Source organism: Microcebus murinus, chromosome 1 (assembly GCF_040939455.1).
Source record: "Microcebus murinus isolate Inina chromosome 1, M.murinus_Inina_mat1.0, whole genome shotgun sequence".
Taxonomy (NCBI): domain Eukaryota; kingdom Metazoa; phylum Chordata; class Mammalia; order Primates; family Cheirogaleidae; genus Microcebus; species Microcebus murinus.
This window is the reverse complement of record NC_134104.1, coordinates 90,009,448-90,035,001: the sequence shown is the minus strand read 5'-3', so window position 1 is coordinate 90,035,001 and position 25,554 is coordinate 90,009,448. Positions and strand designations below refer to the sequence as shown.

The following is a 25,554-nucleotide window of genomic DNA, read 5'->3' as shown; positions in this document are numbered from 1 at the left end:
AAACACATCATCCAAGCACTCAGATTTCCTCCCATTCCCAGTATTCCCATCCACTTGTCAACTCCCTGCCTTTGTTTGAAAAGCACCTTCAGCCTGGAATACCCTCCCCACCCCCACTTTTTCTGCCTGTTAGCTTTCAATATTCAGTTAAAATCATACTCTTTTTTATCTGCCTTCTTTCACTCAACATAATATTTGTGAGTTTCATTCATATTGTTGCAAGTATCAGTACTTCATTTCTGTTTATTGCTAAGTAGGAATGACTATGCCACGATTTATCTGTTCTCCTGTTGATGGACATAATCTGTTTCAACCTAACAGGTCTGAAAACAACTGGGTGTGCTGTAAATCAACTCTGACACAAACTACCCAGATTTAGCAAAGACACCACCCAAGTCCTCCACATAAGACTGCTCACACTTCAGGTGTCACCTGCACTTCTGACCAGCTGGCTATAAATTTGGGGTTTCCCACAAGAACCTCACATTCGATAATTTGCTAGAGCAGCTGAGAGAATTCAGGACAGCACTATATTTACAGTTACAGTTCTGTTATAAAGGATATGCATAGGGTGAGTCCTGGGAGGAGACACGGAGCTTCTACATCCTGTCCCTGTGGCATCTGAACTGGTCACCTCCTGGCACACCAATGTGTTCATCAACCAAAGCTCCACGGGGCTTCCCTATCCACACTTTCTATTGGAGCTTCATTATGCAGGTTTGATTGATTAAATCATTACCTATGTGCCTGAATTCGATCTCCAACCCTCTACCCTCCCCAGAGGCCAGGCTGGGTCAAAGTTTCAACCTGTAATTATGTGGCTGGTCTTTCTGGTGACCAGCCCCATCCTGAAGCTATCTAGCCATGTCCCCTGACTTCTGCCAGGGAGTACGTCATTAACAACAAAACACTCCTATCATTCAGGAAATTTCAGGGGTTTTTGAAGCTCTGAGCCAGGAACCGGAGACAAAGACCAGATATATTCTTTATTATACCACAGAAATTTGGGTTGTTTCTGGTGTTTGGCTATTATCACTAAAGCAGATATAACATTCTTTGTACTGGGCTATTCGTGAATATACGTTTAATTTCCTTTGAGTAAATAACTAGGAGGGGAGTTGCTGGATTAAATCAAAGCTTTCTTAGGGAGATTCTGAGGAACTCATGTCAACCTGGACCCTGTCTCTTTCAAAATATTTGGTTATTCCCTTTTACTCAGTGTTTGGCTTCTTAAGTAAATGGTCAAAAGCATCTTTAGGGAAAGGATTACAGGAATCACTACTGAATCCCTTGCTTTGCTGTTGTAGGATCCTTTCTCATGAGAAACTGGGCTATTGAGGGATTTTAGCTCTGAGAACTGGCTCAGGTCAGGCAATCAGACAAGAGATTTTGGGTCTTTCCATTGGGCAATTGAGCATAGTCTTCTACTCATTCATTCTTCATCTATTTTGGAGGAAAACTAGAAATATAGTATACTAGTTAGGGCTCTCCAAAGAAACAGAACTGATAGGATAATTAGTTGTCTATTTACTTATTTATTATGAGGAATTGGCTCACATGATCTCAGATGCTGAGAGGTCTCCTGATCTGCCACCTGCAAGCTGGAGACCCAGGAAGGCTGGTGGTATAACTCAGTCCAATCCGAAAGCCTGGGAACCAGGAGAGCTGAATGTGTAAATCTCGGTCTGAGGGCAGAAGATGTCCCAGCTCATGCAGTGAGGCAGAAAAAGAGGAACAGATTCTTTCTTCTGCCTTTTGTTCTATTCAGGCCTTCAACAGATTGGATGGTGCCCACGCACACTGGGAAGGGCCATTTGCTTTATTCAGTTCTATTCAAATTCTAATCTCATACAGAAAAACTCTGACAGACACATTGTTAATGTTTATCTTGGTATCTTGTGACCCGGGCAAGTTGACATGTAAAATAAAACACCACAAGTCCACCTCCTGTCAACTTGGCTCTCATACATCTCCTTAAACCACACTTAATCTCCAAATAAAGATAATTACAAGATCATAATTCTGCCTAACATGATATAACTATCCTGTGTACAATCAAAAATGCACTAACCTCTTCCCCCAGGAAAAGAGATAAAGTCCTTACATGTTTACTCTTCTCCTTGTTACCCTGCAACTTAAATATTATGATGTAAAAGTAATAATATTTAATACAATGATATAAACTCAGCACACCTTATGGTAAGGGAGTAAGAGAGGAAAGAAAACACACACACATGTACATAAACACAAATATGTTTATAACAAAATTAGGAGGAAATACTCATGACAATTACAGTCCTAGTTTCTGAAACTGGTCACATGGTTGCACTTGGTATTTATAGCTACTTCTGCTACCTGTTCTGTATTCCCTTAGCCTTCAGCAAGCACCTCAGCTGGTTGTGGTTCTTTACTTGCTAGGGTGACCCAAAACTTCATTCCTGAAGGGTCTGATCCATTAGTAGTCCTGCCTGGATTGGGTTGTTGTGGTTTTTAACTGACCTTAATCATAGGACATGGAAACACCAAGAGACATCCGAAGCTAGCGACCCAGGGAAGATGTATCCTGTATTCCAGACATACTCATCCTTACCCCTATAGTGAAGTAGTAGTCCATTTTCCCCCTTGGTAGCCAGGATCAATCACCCCAGCCAACTTCATAACTGCCTCTCCTTTGACCTGTTGATTCAGAGGCACAGTGGGTTGGCTGGCATTCTTAACTTTCAGTTCAGTGGAGTCATTGTTGTGATTTCTGACTGGAGCATTTCTCCCTCTGGAACTAAGACCTCTAGACCAGCAGATCATGATGTAGTGAGAACAGGAAGCAAAAATTTTGCTAGTGAGTCACTAGGGCAATAGCGAATGGTGCCACTCCCATTTCTGCTTCTTGATTCCTAGACATGTGAATTTTGGCTATCAGAGAAACAGCACCATATGGTGGATGTTAATTCACAGCATACTCAGCCTTCTAGAGAACCTTGCCCCAGCCCTACCAGGTATTGTCACCTGTAACTGAGGTGTCACTGTAACTGAATCCTAAAAAGACCATTCCACCATTTTATCATACCAGCTGCTTCAGCATGTTGGAGAACATGGTAAGACCAGTGAATTCTATGAGGATGGGCACATTGCTGCACTTACTTTGCTGTGAAATGAATTCTCTGAACAGAAGCAATGCTGTGTGGAATATTATGATGATAGATAAGGTGTTCTGTAAGTCCAAAGACAGTTGTTTGGGCAAAAGCACTGCATTTAGGGAAGGCAAATTCATATTCACCATAAATTTCAAAGATAAAATGCTTCTACTTCCGTGATGGAAGCAATAAGGTGTAATCAATCTGCCACCAGGTATCTGGCGATCACCCTGAGGAATGGTGCCATATCAGAGGCTCAGTGTTGGTCTCTGCTGCTGGTGGATTGGACACTCATTGGTGGCCATAGCCAGGTTGGCCTTGATGAGTGAAAATCCATGTGTCTAAGGTCCTACAAAACCTCTCTTCCTGCCACCATGGCCACTTTGTTTATGAGTCTACTGGGTAATGGCAAGGGTGACTGAGGAAAGAAACTGACTCACATCCATAAAACGCGGGTCATTCTATTCACTTGATTATTAAAATCCTATTTGCTAGTTCACTGTTTAGCCAGGGTTTTCCAGAGAGACAGAACTGATAAGACATATAAAGAGTTATGTAAAGGGATTTATTAGGGGAATTGGCTTACTTGGTTATGAAGACAGAGAAGTCCCACGATAGGTAGTCTGCAAGCTAGAGAACTAGGAAATCTGGTAGCATGGCTTAGTCCAAGTCCTAAGGCCTCAGAACCAAGAAAGGCAATGGTGTAACTCTTAGTCTGAGGCTGAAGGCCTGAGAACCTGGGGGGCCGCTAGTGTGAGTCCTGGAGTCCAAAATCCAGAGGACCAGAGAACCTGACATCTAAGGGCAAGAGAAGAAGGGCATACTGGCTCCAGAAGAGAGAGGAAGAATTCATCCTCTGCCACCATTTTCTTCTACCTTGGCCCCCAGCCTGTTGGATGGTTCCAACCCACATTTAGAGTGAATCTTCCCTACTCAGTCCACCAACTGACATGCAATTCTCCTCCAGAAACACCCTCCCAGACATACCTGGGGCATCCTGATTATTCTAATCAAATTCCAAACCACTTAGGTTTCCCTTTCAGCAGAAGAGGATGGGCTCAGTGCCTGCATAAGTATTGAGAATAATTAATACAATGATTGAGAATAAATAATGCTTTGCCAACTATCTGGGTTTCCCTTAGTTCAGTCAAGTTGATCCCCCAAATCACTCACCATAGTCACCCTTTGCTGAGTCTTCACATGGAACACAAATATCTTCACTTCTTACCAATTAAGAAAGGTCCATTCATATACATGTTCCCCAAATTTCTTTGTCACCAATTATTCAGTTCTGCTCCTTCCAAGTCCCTGATCATCCAGTAAAACCATTGTCCATAGCTCACGAATTTGTATATTATCATGTCTGGCCATTTCTCCTTCCAAGCAAAGTAAACAACCAGGTGCACTGTCTGAAGTTCTGCTCACTGGATTTCCCTTCCAGCGATGGATTTCCTTGTCCTTCAGGGGTATTCCAGAGAAAGGTTGTAGAGCTGCAGTTGTCCACTTTTGGGTGGTACCTTCATATTGTGGAGAACTATCTATAAAGAAGGCCCCAGTTTTCTCTTCTTCTGTCAACTGACTGTAAGCAGTTCTGCATGAGCCCACAGTGCAGACTGGGAAAGAGACAGCAGGAGTGGGGACCATGGGCATTTGGGTCACTTTTTCATGTGACTTATTTGTGTCCCCAGGGCCTGTATGGGCTCAGTCATGTGTATACTACTTCCTTTTGGTGATAGAATGTTGCTGTGCCTGCCTAGATTTGTAGCTTGGTGGGTCAGATATGAACCCAGTTCATAATGGGCACCTCAAGTTGCATGGTAACTTTTGCAGCCATGGTTAAACATTTAGTGCCCACTAAGGCCTAGTAGCAGGCCAAGATCTGTTTCCCAAAAGGAGAGTAGTTATATGTGGAGGATGGCGGGGCCTTGCTACAAAATCTTAAGGGCCTGCACTTCAATTCACCTCTAGGGATCTGCCAAAGGGTCCAAACAGCATTCCTATTTTCTTCTGACCCTTGAAGCAACACTGGATCTGCTGGGTGCTATGGCCCAAGTGGCAGGGCAGCTTGCATAGCAGCCTGGACCTGTCGCAGAGGCTGCTCTTGTTCTGAGGCACAACCAAAAGTAGCAGCTTTTCACATCACTCAGTAAATGGGGCAGAGTAACACATCCAAATGAGAAATATATTGCCTTCAAGATCCAGAGGACCCCACTATGCGTTGTGCCTCTTTTTTGGTTGTAGGAGGGGCCAGATGTGACAAATAGTTCTTTACCTTAGAGAGCTATGTTGACATGTCCCACTCCACTGGATCCCTAGGAATTTCACTGAAGTAGAAGACTCCTGAATTTTAGTCGGATTTATTTCCCACCCCCTGACATGCAAATGTCTTACCAATGGGTCAAGAGTAATTGCACTTCTTGCTCACTAGGTCCCATCAGCCTAATGTCCTCAGTTGTAATGGATCAGTGTGATACCTTGTGGAAAGGAAGAGCAATCAAGATCCCTGTGAGTTAAATTATGACATAGGGCTACAGGGTTGATAAACCTCTGAAGTAAGAGAGTGACAGTGTATTGCCGGTCTTGCCAGCTGAAAGCAAACTGCTTCTGTCTATAAGCAAACTGCTTATAGACAGGTATGGATAAAAAGGCATTTGCCAGATTAATAGCTGCATACCAGGTACCAGGGGATGTGTTAATTTGCTCAAGTAATGAAACTACATCTGGGACAGCAGGTAGAATCGGAGTCCCTACTGGTTAAGTTTACAATAATCCACTGCCATTATCCAAGATCCATCCATCTGTCTTCTGCACAGACCAAATAGACTAGCTGGATGGGGATGTGGTGGGAATCAGCATCTTTCCATCTCTCAAGTCCTTGATACTGGAGCCAATCTTTGCAATCCTTCTAGAAATGCAAGATTGTCTTTGGTCTACTATTTTCCTAGGTAGAAGCAGTTATAATGGCTTCCCCTTGGCTTTTCCCATCTTCACAGCCCTCATTCCCCAGGTCAGGAAACCAATGTGGGGATTCTGTCAGTCACTACATGTGTCTATTCCAATTATGTATTCTGGAACTGGGGAAATATCCACAGGACTGGTTTGGGAAATTGGAAGACCCCAAAGGCAATCACAGCAACAACAAAAATAAACAAATGGGACCTGACCGAATCAAAAAGTTTCTGCACAGCCATGGAAACTATCACGAGAGCACACAGACAACCTACAGAATGGGAGAAAATATTTGCATGTTACACATCCAATAAAGGGCTGATAACTAGAATCTATATGGAACTCATCTGGAAACTCTTTCTTCAGCTCAAAACAGATAGTTTTGCAGTTCACCTATTCTCCTCTGCCAGGAACTCTGATGCACAAAGAAGAGAGGGAGAAGTATACTGCCTTTTGGTTTGTGCAATTAAGTACCCACTGTGGTGTTGCTGGCAATTTGGGATCTGTTTGGCCTCAGACTCCTGGGAGAGTGATTATGTGCTAGCCATGATATTTTTGTCTTTGAAGAAATTTTTCCATGTCTTCCAAGTTATGGAATTTGTTATCATAAATTTATTTATAATATTTCTTTATTGCCTTTTAATGACTGTAAGATCTGCAGCAATGGTCCCTCTTCTATTTCAGATTATTGGTGTTTTGAGTCTTTTCTCTTCTTTTCTTGATCAGTCTGGCTAGAAGTTTGTAATTTCATTAATCTTTTCAAAGAACTAGCTTTTGATTTCATTGATTTTATCTATTATTTTCTGTTTTCCATTTCCCTGAATTCCGTTCTTGTCATTATTTTTTTTTTCCTTCTTCTCCTTTTCTTGGGTTTAATTTACTCTTGTTTTTCTAAATTATTATCATGGACACATGTAGACCATTGACTTGAGACTTTTATTTTCTTCTAATGCAAGTAATTAACGCAATAAATTTCTCTCTAGACACTTTTTTGTTGCATCCCACAGATTTTAATGTGTTATATTTCATCCCATTAAAATATTTTGTAATTTCCTCTTGTGATTTCTTCTTTGAGCCATAGGTTATTTAGAAGTGTGTATTTATTTCCACATATCTGAGGATTTTCCTGATGGCTTGCTGTTTTATTTCTAGAATAATTCCACTGTGGTCAGAAAACATACTCTATGTTATTTGAATTGTTTTAAATTTATTTAGTTCATTGAAACTTCCACTTTTTTTGTTTTTGGCCCAAAATATGATCTATAATTATGAATGGTTCTGCTGTTGTTGCGTCACGGATTCTATAAACATCAATTAGGTCAAGTTGTTTGATGGTGTTGTTCATGTCATTTATATACTTACTCATTTTTGCCAACTTTTTCTATAAATTTCCAAGGGAAAAGTATTAAAATCTCCAAATATAATTGTGAATTTGTCTATTTTTTCAGTTCTGTCAGTTTTTGCTTCATGTATTTTGGAGTTCTATTATTGGATGCATACACATTGAGGATAGTTATGACAACTTAATGAATTGACCTCTTTATAATAATTATGTAGTGTTCCTTTTCATCTTCAGTAATAGTTGTTATTGTAAAGGACTTTGACATTAATATAATATATAGATATAATATATTAATATAGTATGTAGATATAATATATTAATATAAAATATTGATATAATATGTTAATATAGCCAATCTAGTTTTCTTTTTATTAGTGTTTGGATAGTCATCTTTTGTCATTCTCTTTTTTAATCTAGCTGTGTCGTTTTATTTAAAGTTGTTTTCTCATAGATAATATATAGTTGATCTTGCTTCTTTGTCCAAACTGACACTCTCTGTATCTTAATTGGAATGTTTGAACTATATATGTTTGATGTAATAATTGATATGGTTAGATTTAAATATATGATATTGCTATTTGTTTTCTATTTGTCCTGTTCTTTATTTCTTTCTTCCTCTTTTTCTCCCTTTTTTAACTTTATTTTTTATGATCTCATTTTATCTTCACTATTGGTTTTTTAGTTGTACTTCTTTAGTTTTGTTGTTGTTGATATTTGTTTATGTTTAGTGATTGCTCTAGGGTTTCATTATACATCTTTAGCTTATCATAGTCTACCTTCAACTCTACGTATGCTATGAGATTCTTTCACCTGTCTCTCCCTTAGTCTTTGGTGTTATTATTGTCACTTGTTTTATTTCTACGTATGAGACATATGCCACAAAGAATGAGAGAAAATGTTGTTTGTATTTACCTACATATTTTCCATTATTCTTTACTCTGTTAGATCCAAATTCCCTGCTGACATTAGTTTCCTTCTGCCTGATGAGCTTCCTTTAACATTTCATGTGGTGGAGGTCTGCTGACCTTTGTTTAAAAAAGTCTCTTTTTGTTGTTGTTTGTGTAAAAGTCTTTATTTTGTCTTTGTTTTTGAAGGATATTTTCAATGGAAATATAATCCCATATTGATTGTTGTTTTTTCCTTCAGTGCCATGGTCCTCTGGCTTGCAGAATTTCTGACAAGAAATATGCTGTAATTCTATTTCTCAATATGTAAAGGGGATTTTCTTCTCTGGCTGCTCTTTACCACCATTTTCCAGCAATGTAACTATAATGTGCTTTTATGTATTTTTCTTTGTGTTTATTCTGTTTGAAGTTTGTTGAGATTCTTGGGTCTATGGATTTGCCATTTTCATTAAATTTTGGAAATTTCAGCCATTATTTCTTCAAATATTTTGTTTTCCCTCTCTCTCTTCTCCTCTTAGAAATCTATTTACCATGTGTTAGAAAACTTGATATTTCCCCAAATGTCACTGGAACTGTATTCAATTTAATTTTTTTTTCTTCCTGTGCTTCATTTGGAGTAATTTCTGTTCTTAGCTCTTTATGTTCACTAATTTTTTATTTTGTAGTATTAATCTGCTGTTACTCCTATCCAGTGTATTTTTTTATCTAAAAGATTCCATTTTCATCTCATATGTTCCACTTGAGCGTTTATTTATATCTTCCATTTCTCTTATCATTATATTCATGTTTTAATTTATATTCCTGAGCACATAGAGCATATTTCTAATAACTGTTTCATGGTCCTTTCTCTGTAATTCCATCATCTTTATCATTTCCAGTATTGTTTGTACTTTTTGATTATTATCCTGACTATGGATCATATTTTCCTGCTTGTTTTCATGCCTGGTAATTTTTCATTAACTGACGTACATTATGGATTTTTTTGTCTTGTTTTCTTTTGTTTATGGATGCAAGATTTTGTTGTATTCCTTTAAATAATTGTGGGCTTTCTTCTGACATATAGTTAAGTTACTTGGAACTTAAAAAGTTGAAAGTTTAATTTTACTTGAAAGTTCAATTCTTTCAAGCCTTGCTTCTAAGCTTGTGAGGCTGGGTCCAGAGAAGTCTCTGTCTCAGGGTTAATTTAGCCCAACTAGGAAGGCACTACCTTTGAGGACTCTACCCAATGGCCTGTGTATTATGAGGTCTCTCTATTATGACTGATGGGAAAGTGAACATTTCCTAGCCCTGTGTAAACTCCAAGAATTGTTCACCTTACCTATTTCAGGCTCCCCCCTTCCCCCAGCCCCGTGGTTTCACCCCATACACGCACAGGTCAGTATTAGGCAAAGATTGGATGGGGCCCTTCTGTAGAGCTCCAGAGTGTTCTCACTGTGCATCTTCCTCATTTCGAGTACTTTGCCCTGGTCTCCCTGAAGCCTGATCTCCATCACCTCACTCATGAGACTGCTGTACCGGGTTGGGTTTCCCCTTTCCTGCCCTGCAGCCTGGAAACTGCCTCCAGGCAGTAACTAGGGTGATCCTAGGGAGGGCCCATACCAAGTGTTTCCCACTGTCAGAGATTGCGGTCCTGCTTTGCTTTTGTCCAATGTCTGCAAACAGTTGTTTTACGTATTTTGTCTGATTTTCTAGTTGCATATGTCAAAGGGGTAATTCTGTTGCAGTTAATCCTTCAGGAGCAGAATCAGAAATCAACATTTTTTTCAGGTATTTTCTACCACTTCTCTTGTTTTAATGTCCTCAACATAACTTTCAAAATAATTATATGAGGCAAGTGTGTGTGTGTATGTATGTGTGTGCACATGTGTGTCTGTGTGTATGACTATGTGTACAATTATCCTCACTACCCCAAATCAGTTACATCTCTGAGCCTGAGTTCAGATGAAGAGATTCTTGACAAAGAGTTTGGATAACAGAGGATACCTTGTTTTCTGGCTCAGTTTCGTTCTTAACTTTTAGCTAGTGGGTACCAGAGTTGGGAGAAGAGAGAATTCTCAGTCAGGATCTCAGTCAGAAAGACATATTACGTTCAAATGAAAAAAGAAGACATTATTTAGAGAGTGGTGGGCAAGATTAAGGGAACCCAAAAGAACCCAAACACTAGCAGCAATGGGAAGATTAACATCCCTAGACCTAAAAGGATAAGGAGAAATGTTGTTCCCAGGGCCACTCAATGGGGTCTGTGGCTGTAGAGGGATTTAGCCACTGCTAGGTTGTGGCCGAGGTCTGGGGGAGTACATACGGGGGAGGTCATAGTTGTGGTTCTCTAGAAGCAGAAGTGAGACAAGAATTTGTGTGTAAGGGAGTAATTGAGGAAGTGCTTTCCAGAGACACACTGCACAGAATAGGGGAACCAAGATAGGGAAAGGGAGAAAGCTTTGCAAGAGTACAGTCCCAGCTCCAGCCCAAACCCAGAAGTTGCTCTGTAGTGAAATCATGTCACAGTTGTCACACTTCAGAGTTTGTCCCACCTTAAGACACAAGAACTGGGGTTTTATCCTCTCCTACGAGTCATTGGCTAATCTCCAGGAGAGACATAACATTGCAGGCACTCACAACTCTCTGCTTGTATGGGTGAAGTGACTCCAGTGGCCCAGAAGTAGTCTTCTGAGGAAGCTACAGGTGTCAGGAAGCTAACAGGAGAAGCAAAGAACATATAAACTAAGAAATGGACACAGAGACACAGGCATGTGGGTGTAGTACCGAGTGTTCACCACAGCGGAGGAGGGCAGTAGATACCCCAAACACACTCTCCATTGATCTTCCATTGACCAAACCCAAGTAGGAGCTGGAGGGCAAGGCAACCCAGGGGATGCTGTCCTGGGTGTTGGCCTCCTGGGACATAGTGGAGGCACCAGAGAGTGGTAAATGAATCTGGAGAGCAAAGGGGAAATAATTGGAACAGGAGGCATGGGTCAAAAATTTCATACATATCTATTTGGTCCTTGAGTTCGAAGAATGATAGTTTGGAAAGCAAGAGATACTTGAATGTGTATAATATGTATATAACTAAAGTTTACTGAAGAACTAATAACCATAAGATAATACCATGGATTATACCCTTAACATATACAACCACAATGAGTAAGATGTGCAACGTTTGGGGGATGGACTCGCTTGAAGCTCTTACTTGAGGGAGGAGGGGGGCATGGGCAATATATGTAACCTTAACACTTGTACCCCCATAATACGCTAAAATAAAAATAAATAAATAAATATTACTTATGTGACTGTAGAGTAGCCTCTTGGATTAATTATTCATTTATAAAATTAAAAAATGCATTGTTTTTCTATTTCCAGCAGGGACGGTTATAACAAACAACATGCTGAGTGGCTGAGATAAAAAGAACTATCTCCGAATCTTCGCTTGAAAACATCTCACTGAGTTTTTTTGTTTGTTTGTTTAAAATGGTTAGAGCATTTGTGTTCAAGTTCTAGGTACAGATGAGATAGGAATAAAAAAGTACCCTAAAAGTATATTTACGGAGTTTGGATCCTAAAAATGAATTAAACAAAAAGACATTGATAATTTTGTGATATTGAGAAATCCTGAATAAAATCATTGTTACTTGCTTTTTTGAGCATTTTGCTTGCATTTCATTTCTGCTTCTCTGATATTTGACACTAGCTCTGTGGAACAACATGACTGCTTGTGAAAGCTCAGATTCCAAAGGCTCATGGCAAGAGCAATAAGTTTGTACTAGGAGGAGATGGGCCAAATACAAAGTTCTGGGAGATGTCATCCTCATATGCATGGCACTGCAGCACAAAGGTTATGTCTTGTAAACTCCAGTGGACATCATTCCCAATCCTGATACAGCTTATCCAAGACTCCTCTTTAGCCCAAAAATGGTATGTCTATAATCTGGATCCTTTATAAATAGATTTCCATACATGTGTTTATATAGACTTATATAGGCCCAATATCATGTACTTTTTGAGATCCTGTGTGTGTGTGTGTGTGTGTGTGTGTGTGTGTGTGTGTGTGTGTGTGCCAGTAAAAGCACTTAACTCATGTTAGCTTGGCCATAAATGGGGATTTATTAGCTCCATAACTATGCTGGAGAAATGGCAGCAAAGCTACTAGAACTTGGGGGTGTCCAGAACTAGGTCTTTCCTCTGTCAGTTCCCTCTGCTTTAATCTTTATGTTGGTTTCATTCTTGGTGACAGGATTTCTCCACTTACAGGGAAACATATCCTGGCTCCCATCTCTACTTAACAAGGGGCTGAGGCTTGCCTTTTCCCATGCCGAGTGGAAACATCCTAGAGAGGCGCTTGGTGGCCTGACCTGAGTCAAAAACCTACGGCCAAGGAGATAGGAAACTCTGATTTGGCATCTCCAGGTCACGTGCTCATTCTTTGGCCAATCAATTGAGTCAGACATGGGAAAGTGAGATCAATTCCCTTTGAAACTTATGGCTAGACTCAGAGGGAGGAAGAAAAAAGAGGCTGATGTCTGGCTACCCACTCTGAAAGGGGTGTGACTATCCTCATTTAAAAAATAAGATAAACAAGTCCCAGAGAAGTCAAGGGACACAGAGGTAATAGGTGGCAAAGCTGTGATTGATGAGACGAAATACATTATAGAGAGACCTGAGGCCAGATCCCAATGCTGCTCCTTATCAGTGTAATTTGAAGGTAAATTACTTATCTGCTTCTGATTTCTCAACCTAAGTATGTGCATAATATTAGTATCTCCCTCATAAGATGGTTGTGTGGATTAAATGAGATAATGCATGAAAAGTGCTTAGCACAGTGCCCGGTATAATGTACTTGCTGCTCAAATGTTGCTGTAACTATTGGCTAGGATTTGAACCTACATATGTCTGTTTCAAAGTTGCACCTATGTGGTCTGTGAGCCTCAAGGGAATTCCCACAGAATTGCTTTGTTCTGTTCTCCGGCCCAGTAGCTTTGGAATTTTTATACACAGTCCACAAGCAAATGAACTGAGGTTATGAACCCGGTCTCTATCATCACTGAGCAGTGAGGCCACTGCCAGTCGCTACATGAGCTTGAGCAATTGACTGAACATCCAAACAAAGCCTCGGAAGTCAAGGTCTCCAGGCAGGTTCTGTTACCAGAGGACAGTCTGTTCATTTCCCCGAAGAGCCAGTGTGGCCTCCCACTCAGACAGCTGACTTCACCCATGCTCCCAAACTGGACTCAGGCAACTGGGGCTTGTCGCTCACTCAGTCAGCATGCTTATTGGGCATTTATTATGCTTAGACCCTGAGCTCTTCAAGGTGTTTGACATTTATGCACCATAACAGTCCCTCCTAGATGGAAAATCAGAAGGACACTGAGTTCTTAAATGGGGAAAACCTCAAGATTTTTCTTGAAACCAAGCTTGAGGAAATTTGAAAGGGTAAGAAACTATAAAGGAAAATCAAGTACGTGTTATCCATTGTTACTAACTCATGGCATATAAAATCATCAATGATTTTCTCTTAAAAGTACAAAATATACTTTTTTACATGGGACAAAGCTCCCTTGAGCAAATTACAAAGAGAACATTTCTGGCAATATAATTGATGTACTAGTGTGAACAATGCCTCAACTTGATAACCTTTGAAGAATGCCCATTATTCTTAATCACAGTTTATTGATAGGTATGCATGAATTACAATCTTCCTTTGAGGATCCATGGATACTTTCATCTCTAATTTTCTAAGTGCTTTATAACTGGTAATTAATTCCTCAACATCCTAGGGACAAATTTAAAGGTAACTTTCTGCAAAACTTGCACTAATGCTCAGAATACCTTACTGGGAAGTTTTAGGGCCAGATCATTGCTTTGTTGCCTGAAGTCTTGGATTGAGGAGCAAGCAGTTCCCAAATTGTATCCAGAAGGAACCCCATGGAGGAAACTTCTTCATATGCTGTTAAAGGAAGAAATTCAGAGTTTGAGAGAGGCCATAAGTGCTGGTAGCATTTACATCTGGCACGAGCTATTAGGTAAACCAGACTAAAATGCCCAATATCAGCTTTCATAATAGGAGCGAGGTGCTTTTTCCAGTGACCCAAGGTGTAGACTGAGAGCTGGCATGGTGGGGTGGGGGGAGAGCCCTGGCATAAGAGTCTAGGAACTGGGCTGCCATTTCTGGTTCTTCCATTATTTGGCTGTGTGACCTTCAGTGACCTTCACTTCATCTCTTCTCTGAGCCTTTATTTCTTCATTCACAAAATTAGTTTGGATTAGTTGTATGTTACAAATGAGCGACCCACATGACAACATTAGCTAGTAGTTGTGGATTTTTTGGCCCACATGGTGTTTTTTGAAAAGGCATATGCTTTCTGGTTTGCTGTAGTTCCTATCATTTCTTATTATCTTATATCCAGTCTTCACTCATTTATGCCACTTTCCTGGCTCCTGTAGACATCTGAGCTAGTAATTCCTGGGCTAGATAATCTCTGATGCTGCTTTCAACTCTGTTACCCAGAGAGTTGAGGTAGGTCCTAGGAGGTTATTGAACCTCAGCAGTCAGACACGAGAGGAATTACAGGACTGTGAAGTTCTAGAGTTCTTTTTTTATATTTTCCAGACTCTTCCAACTGAGAGCTGATGATGTAATCTCCCAGGCCTCTTCCTATAATCCTGCTGAAGCAGAGGTCTCCATTACAGTCACAAAATGTATGAGGCTATATTTCTCTCAGTCCATACTAAGTGATATCACACAGATTACGTCCCCGATTTATTCTCTGATTCTCTCTCCTTAACTCTTGGAGGCCAGCTAAGAAATATCACCTACAGGACAAAGACTCTCTTACCAGGAGCAAGACTTGATCAGTGGTGGGGGAGAGGTGGGAGAGAAAAGGCAAATGCAATGGGAGAGTCCTCCCTGTCGCCCAAACACAAATTAGAAAGGGATCTTCAAGGCAGACTCATTACTTCTAGGACTATCTTCTGTAGGTTTCCAAACTTCTTGACTCTTCAGAGCAGCTCTCGCCTTCAACGAGCGCTTCCTAGTTGAGCCAGTTTCACTTAGTGATCTGGCAGGGCTCCGATTCTGCAGGGGAATTTGTTCATGTTGATCCGAGGGCACACAGCTGCCGTGGGCCTCTTGGGGACAGGCTTTCCGTACAAAGCAACCCTGTGTTGTAGGAACTTCCTCACACATGTCCACACACAGGCGTTCTGTCATTAACACGGTCTCCCTCAGCCCGTGGAATGCACAGAGGGTGGGGAAAACGGCTCCTTTCTTAAAGGCTTTCTTTTTATAAGTGTCGGCTCCCTGACAACTGGAATTTTCTTTTGTAGCTGAAAAAAACATATTTCTCTTAAACACCACCCAGGCAGTTGTGTGTCCTCAAGGATCTGTTGGCCAAACATAAGTGAGGCAAGAGCAGAAGAGAACCTAACGACAGATCAATTTGCCTACTTGTAGAATTTGTCTGACTATAAAGCTTAAGAAGCTGATTCCATGCGCTATATAATTATTGTGGTTTAGCAATTAACTCTCCTCTCTTAAATAGTTAATTTCCCCCCCAATAATAAAAGTCAATCATATCCACTGTGGGGGAAAAAAGGGAGTAAATAACAGTCATTCTGTAGACTTACCACACAAAGATTTCATTTTAGCACATTTTCTGGAGACTTTTTTCTATGCATAGAAATATCATTTAGAATGTAGTTGAGATCATGTGAGTCTCATCTCTTAAAGTCACACTTTCCTTTTCAGGGCATTATGAAATCTCTCTGAGGGGGAATAAAAGCCTTTTGTAAGTTAATTTATTTGTAATAAAATTTTCAATGGTTTAGGGGAGGTGGCCACATTTGTCCAGGACAACAAAGTTTTAGCCACTGAAAGAGCATATCATTATTTTATTTTTAGATGGTTTTGCTCCATTTTCCAGGCTGGAGTGCAGCAGCAGCATCATAGCTCACTGCAACCTCAAACTCCTGGGCTCAAGCGATTCTCCCACTTCAGCATCCCGTGTAGCTGGGACTACTGGCGTCCCAGTAGTCCCAGTCCACCACCATGCCCAGCTAATTTTTTCTATTTTGTTTTTTGTAGAGATAGGATCTCGCTATATTGCTCAGACTGGTCTCAAACTCCTGGCCTCAAGCAATTCTCCCACCTTGGCCTTCCAAAGTGCTGGAATTACAGACTAAGCCACCACTCCCAGCCTCAGAAAGCATATTCAATACATCCTAAAAAATGTCATGGGTTATAGTTTTACTGTACTTAAGCCATGCAACCCAAATCTCAAATTCTTGCCCACATACATCTTAGGTATTACTTCTTGTCATCTGTTCAGATTCACTATTAATAAAAACATTTAGGAAAATAACTATATTTCTATTCCTATTATTATTATCTCCTAGAAAATCTCTCACATTTGACTTGGAACCACTAAATTTTAAAGTAACCTTGGGAGAAGTCCCAACATGCCCCCACATTTTGCCTTGGGACTTTAAACAAGTGGTCTTTAGTGGGAGGAGTACACACAGGGAAGGAAAAGGTAATAAGTGTTTTCAGTGTTAAAAATAAATGAAAAAAGGGGCCGGGCGCTGTGGCTCACGCCTGTAATCCTAGCTCTTGGGAGGCCGAGGCGGGCAGATTGCTCAAGGTCAGGAGTTCAAAACCAGCCTGAGCAAGAGCGAGACCCCGTCTCTACTATAAATAGAAAGAAATTAATTGGCCAACTGATATATCTATAAAAAATTAGCTGGGCATGGTGGCGCATGCCTGTAGTCCTGGCTACTTGGGAGGCTGAGGCAGGAGGATCACTCGAGCCCAGGAGTTTGAGGTTGCTGTGAGCTAGGCTGACGCCACGGCACTCACTCTAGCCTGGACAACAAAGCGAGACTCTGTCTCAAAAAATAAATAAATAAATAAATAAATAAATAAATAAATAAATGAAAAAGAAGTTCATGCTAAATGACCATATGTTCAGCCTCAAGCTTTAAACAGACTGGGTAGCACCATCTAGAAAATATAAGGTCTAGCAAGAGAGGTAGCACCCTGTAAACATATTTTCCTTGCTGTATTCCATCTTCTAGGTGAAGAGACTCCAAGATGAGCCCTAGTTGGGGAATTCTATAAGACAGAGGGGCAGCTATACTAGGGATACCAGTTCTTGCTCTGTTCCAGCCTGGCCAATTTCAAATTCATGGCGTAGAGATCCCTGATGCTGTGAAACAAGGCAGCTCTTGAGGGTGCACATGTGTTCTGGGCTCTTTGTCCCTGATTAGAACATGCATCAGAACCACCTGTGATTGCCCTTCCATGGATAGTTACAGAGATGAGCATCATTGACCCCCTCAGCACTTAGTGCAACAAAGGAGGCAAGGAAAATGAAATGCAAAGCTGCTTTATCAGGAAAGAAGCAGAGTGCAATTATGCGAACTTTCCCAAACAGCCAGGACAAATGACAGCTTTCACAATGCTTAGCACCTAATTTGCTCAGGCTTTGAAAAGCAAGTGCTTTGTCTGAAACTGGGCATTTACTAAGTGGACATAGTGCCCTGGGGCATGAATGCTTAAGAGCTTTGCTGAAATACAGATAACAGTTATTTTGATTTACTGGGTCCAATTGACATTAAGGCCCCAATTTTTGTTAACCAGAATTCAACTATTTTTAACTCTCTATTAACTAAAACTCTAGTCACTTGCTGATTTTAGACCAGGGGCACATGATAAGAAAACAAAAGTTGCAAATTAAAATATTACATGTACCCTGAGGTTAGTACACACACCACTCTGACTGATCTCCTTACCTTTATTGGTGGCAGTATACAATGGGAATGTCCCTTCATTTATTTTAAGCAACTTGAGTACAGAAACTGAGTACTTTCCTTCTCTTATCTTCTCAGGAACCAAGAATAAACCCTTGTTGATCAAACATGACAGCTTGGGTTTGTCACCTGTTTCACAATTTAGAAAGGAAATCTCTTAACTTACCCAGTGGCCATTAAAATGCATCTCTCAGATCTCAGAGTGCTGGAGCTTAACTAACCTCTCGCCTCAGCTGCTGTGCTCTAAAATGCACCCATCTCAGTGAGGCCACATGCCCCACAGCCTGCTCTAAGCCCACGACTCAGTTAGGCAGAGACGCTAAGGTAGACCTGCTCCTGGGGGGCTGAGGATTCCCTACTGGCCTTGCTGACATTTTCTTAGAACTACAAAGTGTTGTAAGAGTTTCTTCCTACCCAATCTTCCATGCTTTCCTCTCTCCTCCACAGGGCTCAGACCTGCATCTTGGTTTGATGACTTTCCAGCCTCTTCCAGCTTCCTTCTCTTTCCCTCCTGGGTGCTCTTCTTGATAATTCTCTTGCATATCTGATGGTCTTGGGAGACCTGACCTAACGCTTTCTATTTGACAGCTGCCGTCTCAAGTAGATAAGACGGATCCTCATTATACAAAGTGGGAAATGAATTTTGAGAGGGAAATGAATTGTCCATATCACAGAGTTTTTCCCTTCAGCCTATAAGCAGGCTTAAGTCATCTGCACTCTTAAAATTAATATATTTGATTCCACAGTCTCAGTCCTTATCTCACCAGGCTTCTCACATGCATTCGGTGGGTTGACCACACAATGCTCTGTCCTGAACTTCTGTGAACCACTTTATTGGAAACCCTGTCCTCGCCCAGTCCTTACATGCTGACACCACGCAGGGCTTCTACCTTGCCTCGCCTTTCCTTCTTTCCATCCGTCTATGTCCATAGCTGACTTCAGCTATCAACCATGCACTGACCACTCCCTACCCTCTGCCACACCTTCTGTTGGGTTGAAGGAATGAAAGGAGAAAACAAGACTGAAATCCAGATTTGGCTAGGAGACCTTTCCCTTTCTCATGTGGTCATTTGATTGGTTACAATGACCCTTACTCAGTACAAGATGTCCAGATATGAGAGAAATAAAAGTGCTTTTCACCACATAACGTATTACAAGGCAGGAGGGGAGGCTGACACTTTTTAATAAGATTCACCAGGTGATGAAATAAAAGATTTTCTAGTAAGTTATTAATTTTCAAAAATATATATTGAAACTTTACTCTGTATCTGCTGTTCTAGGTGCAGGAAATAGTGTAATGAGGAAGACAGGTAAGATCCGTAGTATCTCATGGAACTTCTACTCCAGGGAGAAAAACAAATGTATATTTAAGATTTTAGAAAGTGATAAGTGCTATGAAGGAAATAGAAAAGGTATATGTAATATTAATAGAAAATGGTGGAAGTCAGATGAGGATTCATTAAATAAGATGTCAGGGGAGGCCTTGCTGAGGAGTATGATTTGAGCTGGGACCTAAATGATGAGAAGTCAAGTATGCAAATATCTGGAAAGAGAGCACTCCAGGGGGGTGGGGAGGGGCAGCAAGTGCAAAGGCCCTGAGGTTGAAACAGCTTGACATTTTAGATTAACAGGAAGTGACCAATGTGACTGAAACATGATAGAAGGGGAGAGTAATGTAAGATATAGTCAGAAAGGTAGAAATATCGTGGGAGTCTTAGAGGCCTATGTAAGAGTTTCAGATTTTATTCTCAGCCACTAGTAGGGTTTAGAATCTGATCTATGTTTGTTTGCTTGTTTGTCACTCTGGCTGCTATTTGGAACAGGAGTGAGGGTGGGAACAGGAAGGTCAGCTACAAGGCTCTGAAGGTTGGTAGTGGCCTGGGCTGGGTGGGAGCTGTGGAGATAGAAAGAATAGACAGCATTAGGATTACATGGTGGGGCTGAGATGATCCAGTATTTTGTGTATGTGGAAATGAGAAAAAGAGAAAAAATAGGTCTGCCCCCTGCATTCCTGGCTTGAGAGACCAGGTGGATGTTGAAGCCATTTGCTGAAATTGGGGAAACTAGGTAAGAACAGTTTTGAGAGGAAACTTGAGAGTTTCATTTCAGACATGCCAAATTTGTGGCGTCTATTAGATATCCCACAGTAGGTGTTGCGTATGATTAGATGTCATCCATGGGATTGGGGTTCAGGAGAAATGTCAGGGCTGGAGATGCACACCTGTCAGTGGTTTTAAAACCACAGGGCTGGATGAGATCACCTTGAGCCAAGAAGAAAGCCCATCACTTAGAGATAAAGCACAGGAGGATTGGAAAGGAGACAGAAGGAGTGGCCACTGACATTGGAGCAGTATTTGGAGTGGTCACAAAATGCCAAGCGCTCCGGAAGTGTTTCAGAAAGACAATAATGGCTTAACTGTGTCAAATGTTGCTTGAGAGGTTGAGTAAGCTGAGGCCAGAGAAGGGACCTTAGGTTTTGGCAACAGAGAGGTTGGAAGTTTTAGCAGTTAAGTGTTTTCAGGTGTAGTCAAAAGAAAATGATTCCAGCTGATTTAGATAGAAAAAAAGTTTACTGTTTAAACCTTGGTTGGTTTTACAGAATTGGGATAAGAACTGTTATACCTGGCTACCAAATTACCCTGACACGAACAGCACCCCTAATCTCATCGCTTAGCAGGTGTGGTGAGGATACCACCTCCGCCACTCGATAGAGTGTCTGCTATGAATCTCGAGAGCAGTGTTCTCAACCTTGGCTGCCCTGTGGAGTTAGCAGGAGGATTGTAAAAATAAATACTAAAGCTCAATCCCTATCCCTAGAGATTAATTAGATTCATTAGTCCTCATGATACATCCTCATTAAGGTTGGTTTAGACCTTTTTAGAAAGAAGTTTATATTTAGAATGGGTCAATTTGGTATAAATATTAATAATGATATGATCAGAGGTGCCCAATTCTGAGAAATGTCTTCCACCATCTCCCTCATAAAAAGTTCATGTTCCTTAGTGCTGCAGGGATCACACTCACTTCTACCTATGTTTCCTAATTTGCCCAGCTGCCCGTCATGCGGTGGAGCTGCCCATTGATTTGGAGCTTCATCAAACCAGCAGTCTCTTTCCTCAGAGCAGGTGGTGCTGACTTTCCATTATTCTGATGCTAAAGGAAGCTTGGGGTAATCCCTTTTCTCTGGGCTGTGGATTCCAGAATTGTTCTATGTAAAGAATGAGAACATCTAAAAATATTCCTTTGTCATCTTTTTTGGGAAGGTTTTCAGAGCATAGTGCTGTAAAGATGAAGCAGGGAGCATCACACTATCTGCGCAACATAACTGGGCTTTCCAGGAGACACTGTTGTGGCTAAAGAGACAGAGAAGGGAAGTCACCATTGCAGAGCTGTTCCCTGAAGAAGAGTGTGCCTAAAAACTCTTCTCACAGTAAGGAGGGGGGAAGGGCAAGGCCCTTCATCAGCTCCTTGGACGCTTCTCCCATTCCTCAGAGTGGGGGCCACTGCTGTTCCTCCCCTGTCATCTGAGTTGCCAAATCTGATTGAGGCAGAAAGCCCGTGCGCCTGGCTCTTGAGGATTGCCTGATGCTCGACTGGCTCCTTGGTGTCCACTGTGGCTGGCATGGGATGGAACCTGGGCCTCACCTGCCTCAGGGGTTGGGCTTGTGCCAAGTCCCAGCAGCCCCTGCTTCCCTGCCCCCTATTGCTAAGAGCAGAGCATCATGCTGTGTGTCTCCCTCAACCCCTAGATATACTAATCCCACTTCCTTTTGGATATACGGATCCAAATTTCTTTTTCCCAATGACTTATTTATTTAGATATTGATTTATTTATAAAATTGAAAATATATTTTGCTTGTCTTTTCTTATCACTAAAATAAGATCTGTTCATTGTAGAAAATTTGGAAAACAAAGATATGTACTGGGAGGATAAAAAATAAAGAAAAAGAGAAAAACCACCCACTTACCAGGGATAACAACTGTTAATACTTAATATTTTATCCTTTCAGCCTTTATGTACACATATTTGTGTGCAAGTATATGAAGTGTAGTATAATGTTATTTTGTAACCTATATTTTATACTTAATATAAAGTGGTCATCGTTCCATGTTTTTAAATATTCATTCCTTCGGAACAGCGCTTTTTGGCACTGCCAGATGGCTGCGTCACAGTGACCCCAACTCCAACGTGGACTGCTCTAATCTTGAGGTGTAGGGAGGACTATTGAGCTTTCTGCTAAGGTGGGGTGCCCAGGCCCCTCCAGACATTCAAAGAAGTTTTCACAGATAGACACAAAGTGAACCACGGACCTAGGAGATGCATGTGCTTCTTATGAGAACCTCCACGCAGCAGAAAATAAAGCAAGAACAGCAGAGGACCACCCAGAGGCTCACCTCGCAAGGCCAGCACATGTGATGGGCAAGTCCCAGGGCTGAGATGACGGCATAAAGGATTTCTCGTTGCCGTGGAGTTGTCCCGCTCAGTGAGGTAGAGCGCCACTTTCACTCAGGTCACGCCGTGGGACCAGCACAACTCTGTGGGGGTTGTGCCATTTCCCTGTCTCTTCCTCTGCCCCAGTGGGGGTTGGGTAGAAGGGGCCCCACTGCCTTCTTGGAAAGCAAATGCTCAGAAAGATGACAACATCTTTAGTAAGAAAAGACAACTGTTGAGTCAGAAAGAAGATGCAAGGCAAGCCCCACAACAGGGCTAGAAGCCCCAGAGCCTGTGGTTGGAGACATTGCATCTTTAGCTTTTGGATTTCTAGGACATTTAAAGCCTGTCACAATCTTGACTGCCTCTTGAGGCACACCAGACAATTCTGCCTCTCCATAGCAACGGGCTTCCTGCTGGGAGGTAAACCCGGCATCTCTGCTCTGGTTTCTGTTCAGTGCTTAACACATGTGCTCTATGACTGAGGGCCTGAGAAATGTGCCTTTGCCATCCTTTCTAGCCCATATGGAGGAAGGTCGTCGATGAATGCAGATGTCAAGATGGAGCAGAGTATTTCAGCATCTACATAACAAATTTTGTCTGAGCAGAAGGTGTCTTTCCCAACTTTGGAATCAAGCCAGGCCAGCAATTGTAACTGGGGACCTCCAAGGTTCTAGCGAGTGTTTCCTTGAGAGTTGTTTCTGCTTTATTCTTACTTTTCTTCCCAAGAGAAACTGCTAGGGCTTGGCTTTCCATTATCTGTTCAAGGTGAAGGTTAGCAACAAAATATGAAATTTCTTTCTCCTGTGTTGTTACTTAAGCCACACATACTGTGGGAACAACTATCTGTTTCTACTGACATTGTCATCTTTGATAACTTTTTATTGTAAACTGTGCCTTCTAACTGGCCTGGTTTTCAGAGGAGATACAATGGGCAATACTCTGGTAGAACAACAACAATAATATCATTGTTTTTGATAGGAATTTTTAGAAAAACAAGGGATGGAAAATTAGTTTTTTAATGTGAATCCAACGTAACTGAGTCCATAACTGGGGATTCAGTATCTTATGTGATCCAATTCATTCATTCATTTATTCAATAACTACACCTTAAGCTTTGCCACTGTGCTCAGTGCTGTAGAAGATGCAAAGATGAAAAGAGACACAGCTCTGTCTCCTATCACCTAGTAGGGAAGGAGAGAAACCATGTTTATAAGTAAACATGTAAGATAATTTAGTAAGAGCCATAAGAGAAGTAAAGACAAATTCTATGAGAGTGTAAGGGGTGGGATTTTGTAGCTAGAAGGATCAAGGAAGACTCATAGAGGAGTCTTTGGGCTGGGGATGAGTGGGGGGCAATTCCAGACAGAGAGGGAACAGCATCAGCAAAGGCACAGAGGGAGAAAGTTTGAATCTGCAGTGAACAGTGAGTAGTTTCGTATGACTTGGGTATAGAGTGCATAAAGGGAAGAGTGAGTAAAAAATAAGATTAAGAATAAAAGTTGGATATGTATTTTGGAGGATCTTGAATATTTAGCTAAGGAGTTAAGATTTTATTTCAACTGCTGTGTGACAACGTCAGAGCAGAGAGTTGACATGGCATCAGAGGGTCACATGGACTGGAAGAAGTGGGATGGTAAGTGGGGAGCAGTGCAGGTGGGAGGAATCAACGGGGCCTGAACTAGGACACTGGTGGGCAATCCAGGAGGCAGAAGCAGAATTTGCAGAGCTTAGAGACTAATTGGATATAGAGGTGGAGCCAAGGATTTATGCCAGTGACATTCTCTTGGTCAGTGGTTCTCAAGGTTTAGTGCATCAGAATCACTTGGAGGGCTTGTTAAAATACAGTTAATGGGCTCCACTCTCAGAATCTCTGATTCAGGTCTGGGGTGGGCCCAAGAAGTTGAGTTCCACCAAGTTTCCAGGAGATGATGATGTTGCTGGTCTGAGGACCACACTTTGAGGACTGCTGCTCTAGATGCTCCAGTTCACCTTTCTGACCATACAGAAGCAATTGCGAAGGGACAAGAAAGGCAGGGGAAACAAAAGTACAATCAAAACAAGTGAACTGGTGGAGACTTTTCTTGTCATTTGAACCTATAGCATCCCAGATGCCTGGGCAAAAGGGCTCAGTTAGAGATATTTACTGTGTGCAAAGACATTTGTATTAACCTACAAGTCAGAGCACAGAAGGACACTAATTAGGGTTTTTTTTTTTCCCTATGAATATTGTAGGTCTTAGTCTTAGGGGAGGTTATGATATAACATTGGAACCAACAGCCCAGGGTTCATCCTGGCTCTGCCCCTTGGGTCAATGCCTTAACTTCTTGAATTCTCTGTTATTCTATATTAAAACTGGGATAACAATGCCTAGTGAACAGTGTTGTAAGAAATAAATGTGGAATCCCACAGAAAACACTAGGCACTGCCCTTGGCACACTGTGGGGCTCAGTGAAGGCTCCAACCCTTCCTGTGGGCACAGCCTCTGCGGAAAGCTGTGGAAGCACCAGATGGTCAAACGGCCCCTCACGGATGCCTGAGGGCCCACGGATACCCAGTCAAGCCTTTGGATCAAGCATTGCTCCTTTCTAGCTTTCTTTACAAATGCCAGTGTGCTAAAACTCTAAAGAATATGGGAAAATTCATTTATCCAGCATTTCCTGCTTTCTGGGAGAGCTTTGGGAAGAGATGGGATGCTGACCCAGAGGGAGGAGTCATGGGAACAAAGGACAGTTTTTTCTCCTGTGGAATTTTGTTCTGGCCAGGTGGGCCTTGACCAGAGCAGTCCTCCTTGTGGGCCTCCAGGTTTTGAATCTGGAGATGACACTTGTGTGAACCATAGAGGATTTTCAGAGTAGCTCTTGGGCCCCAGTAAAGAAATGAGCTGGTGAGCATTTTTTCTTTAACCAGATAAATCTGGTGTCATAATATCCCCAGACAGGAAAGCAGAAGGCAGACTTGGCAGTAAATCACAGAGGGAGGAACGTCTCCGAC

The 25,554-nt window shown here is 41.6% G+C and overlaps 1 long non-coding RNA gene across 1 annotated transcript in view; it reads right to left on the bottom strand.

Moving 5' to 3' along the window:
- LOC105855422 (uncharacterized) overlaps positions 1-22,876 on the bottom strand; it is a 28,168-nt gene extending 5,292 nt beyond the window's left edge. The window contains exons 1-2 of the long non-coding RNA XR_001146608.2: positions 22,524-22,876; positions 14,151-14,268 (exon numbers count right to left, since the gene is read on the bottom strand). This is a non-coding gene — a long non-coding RNA (uncharacterized LOC105855422). The remainder of the gene's footprint in view (positions 1-14,150; positions 14,269-22,523) is intronic.
- Between the last annotated feature and the right edge of the window lie 2,678 nt (positions 22,877-25,554).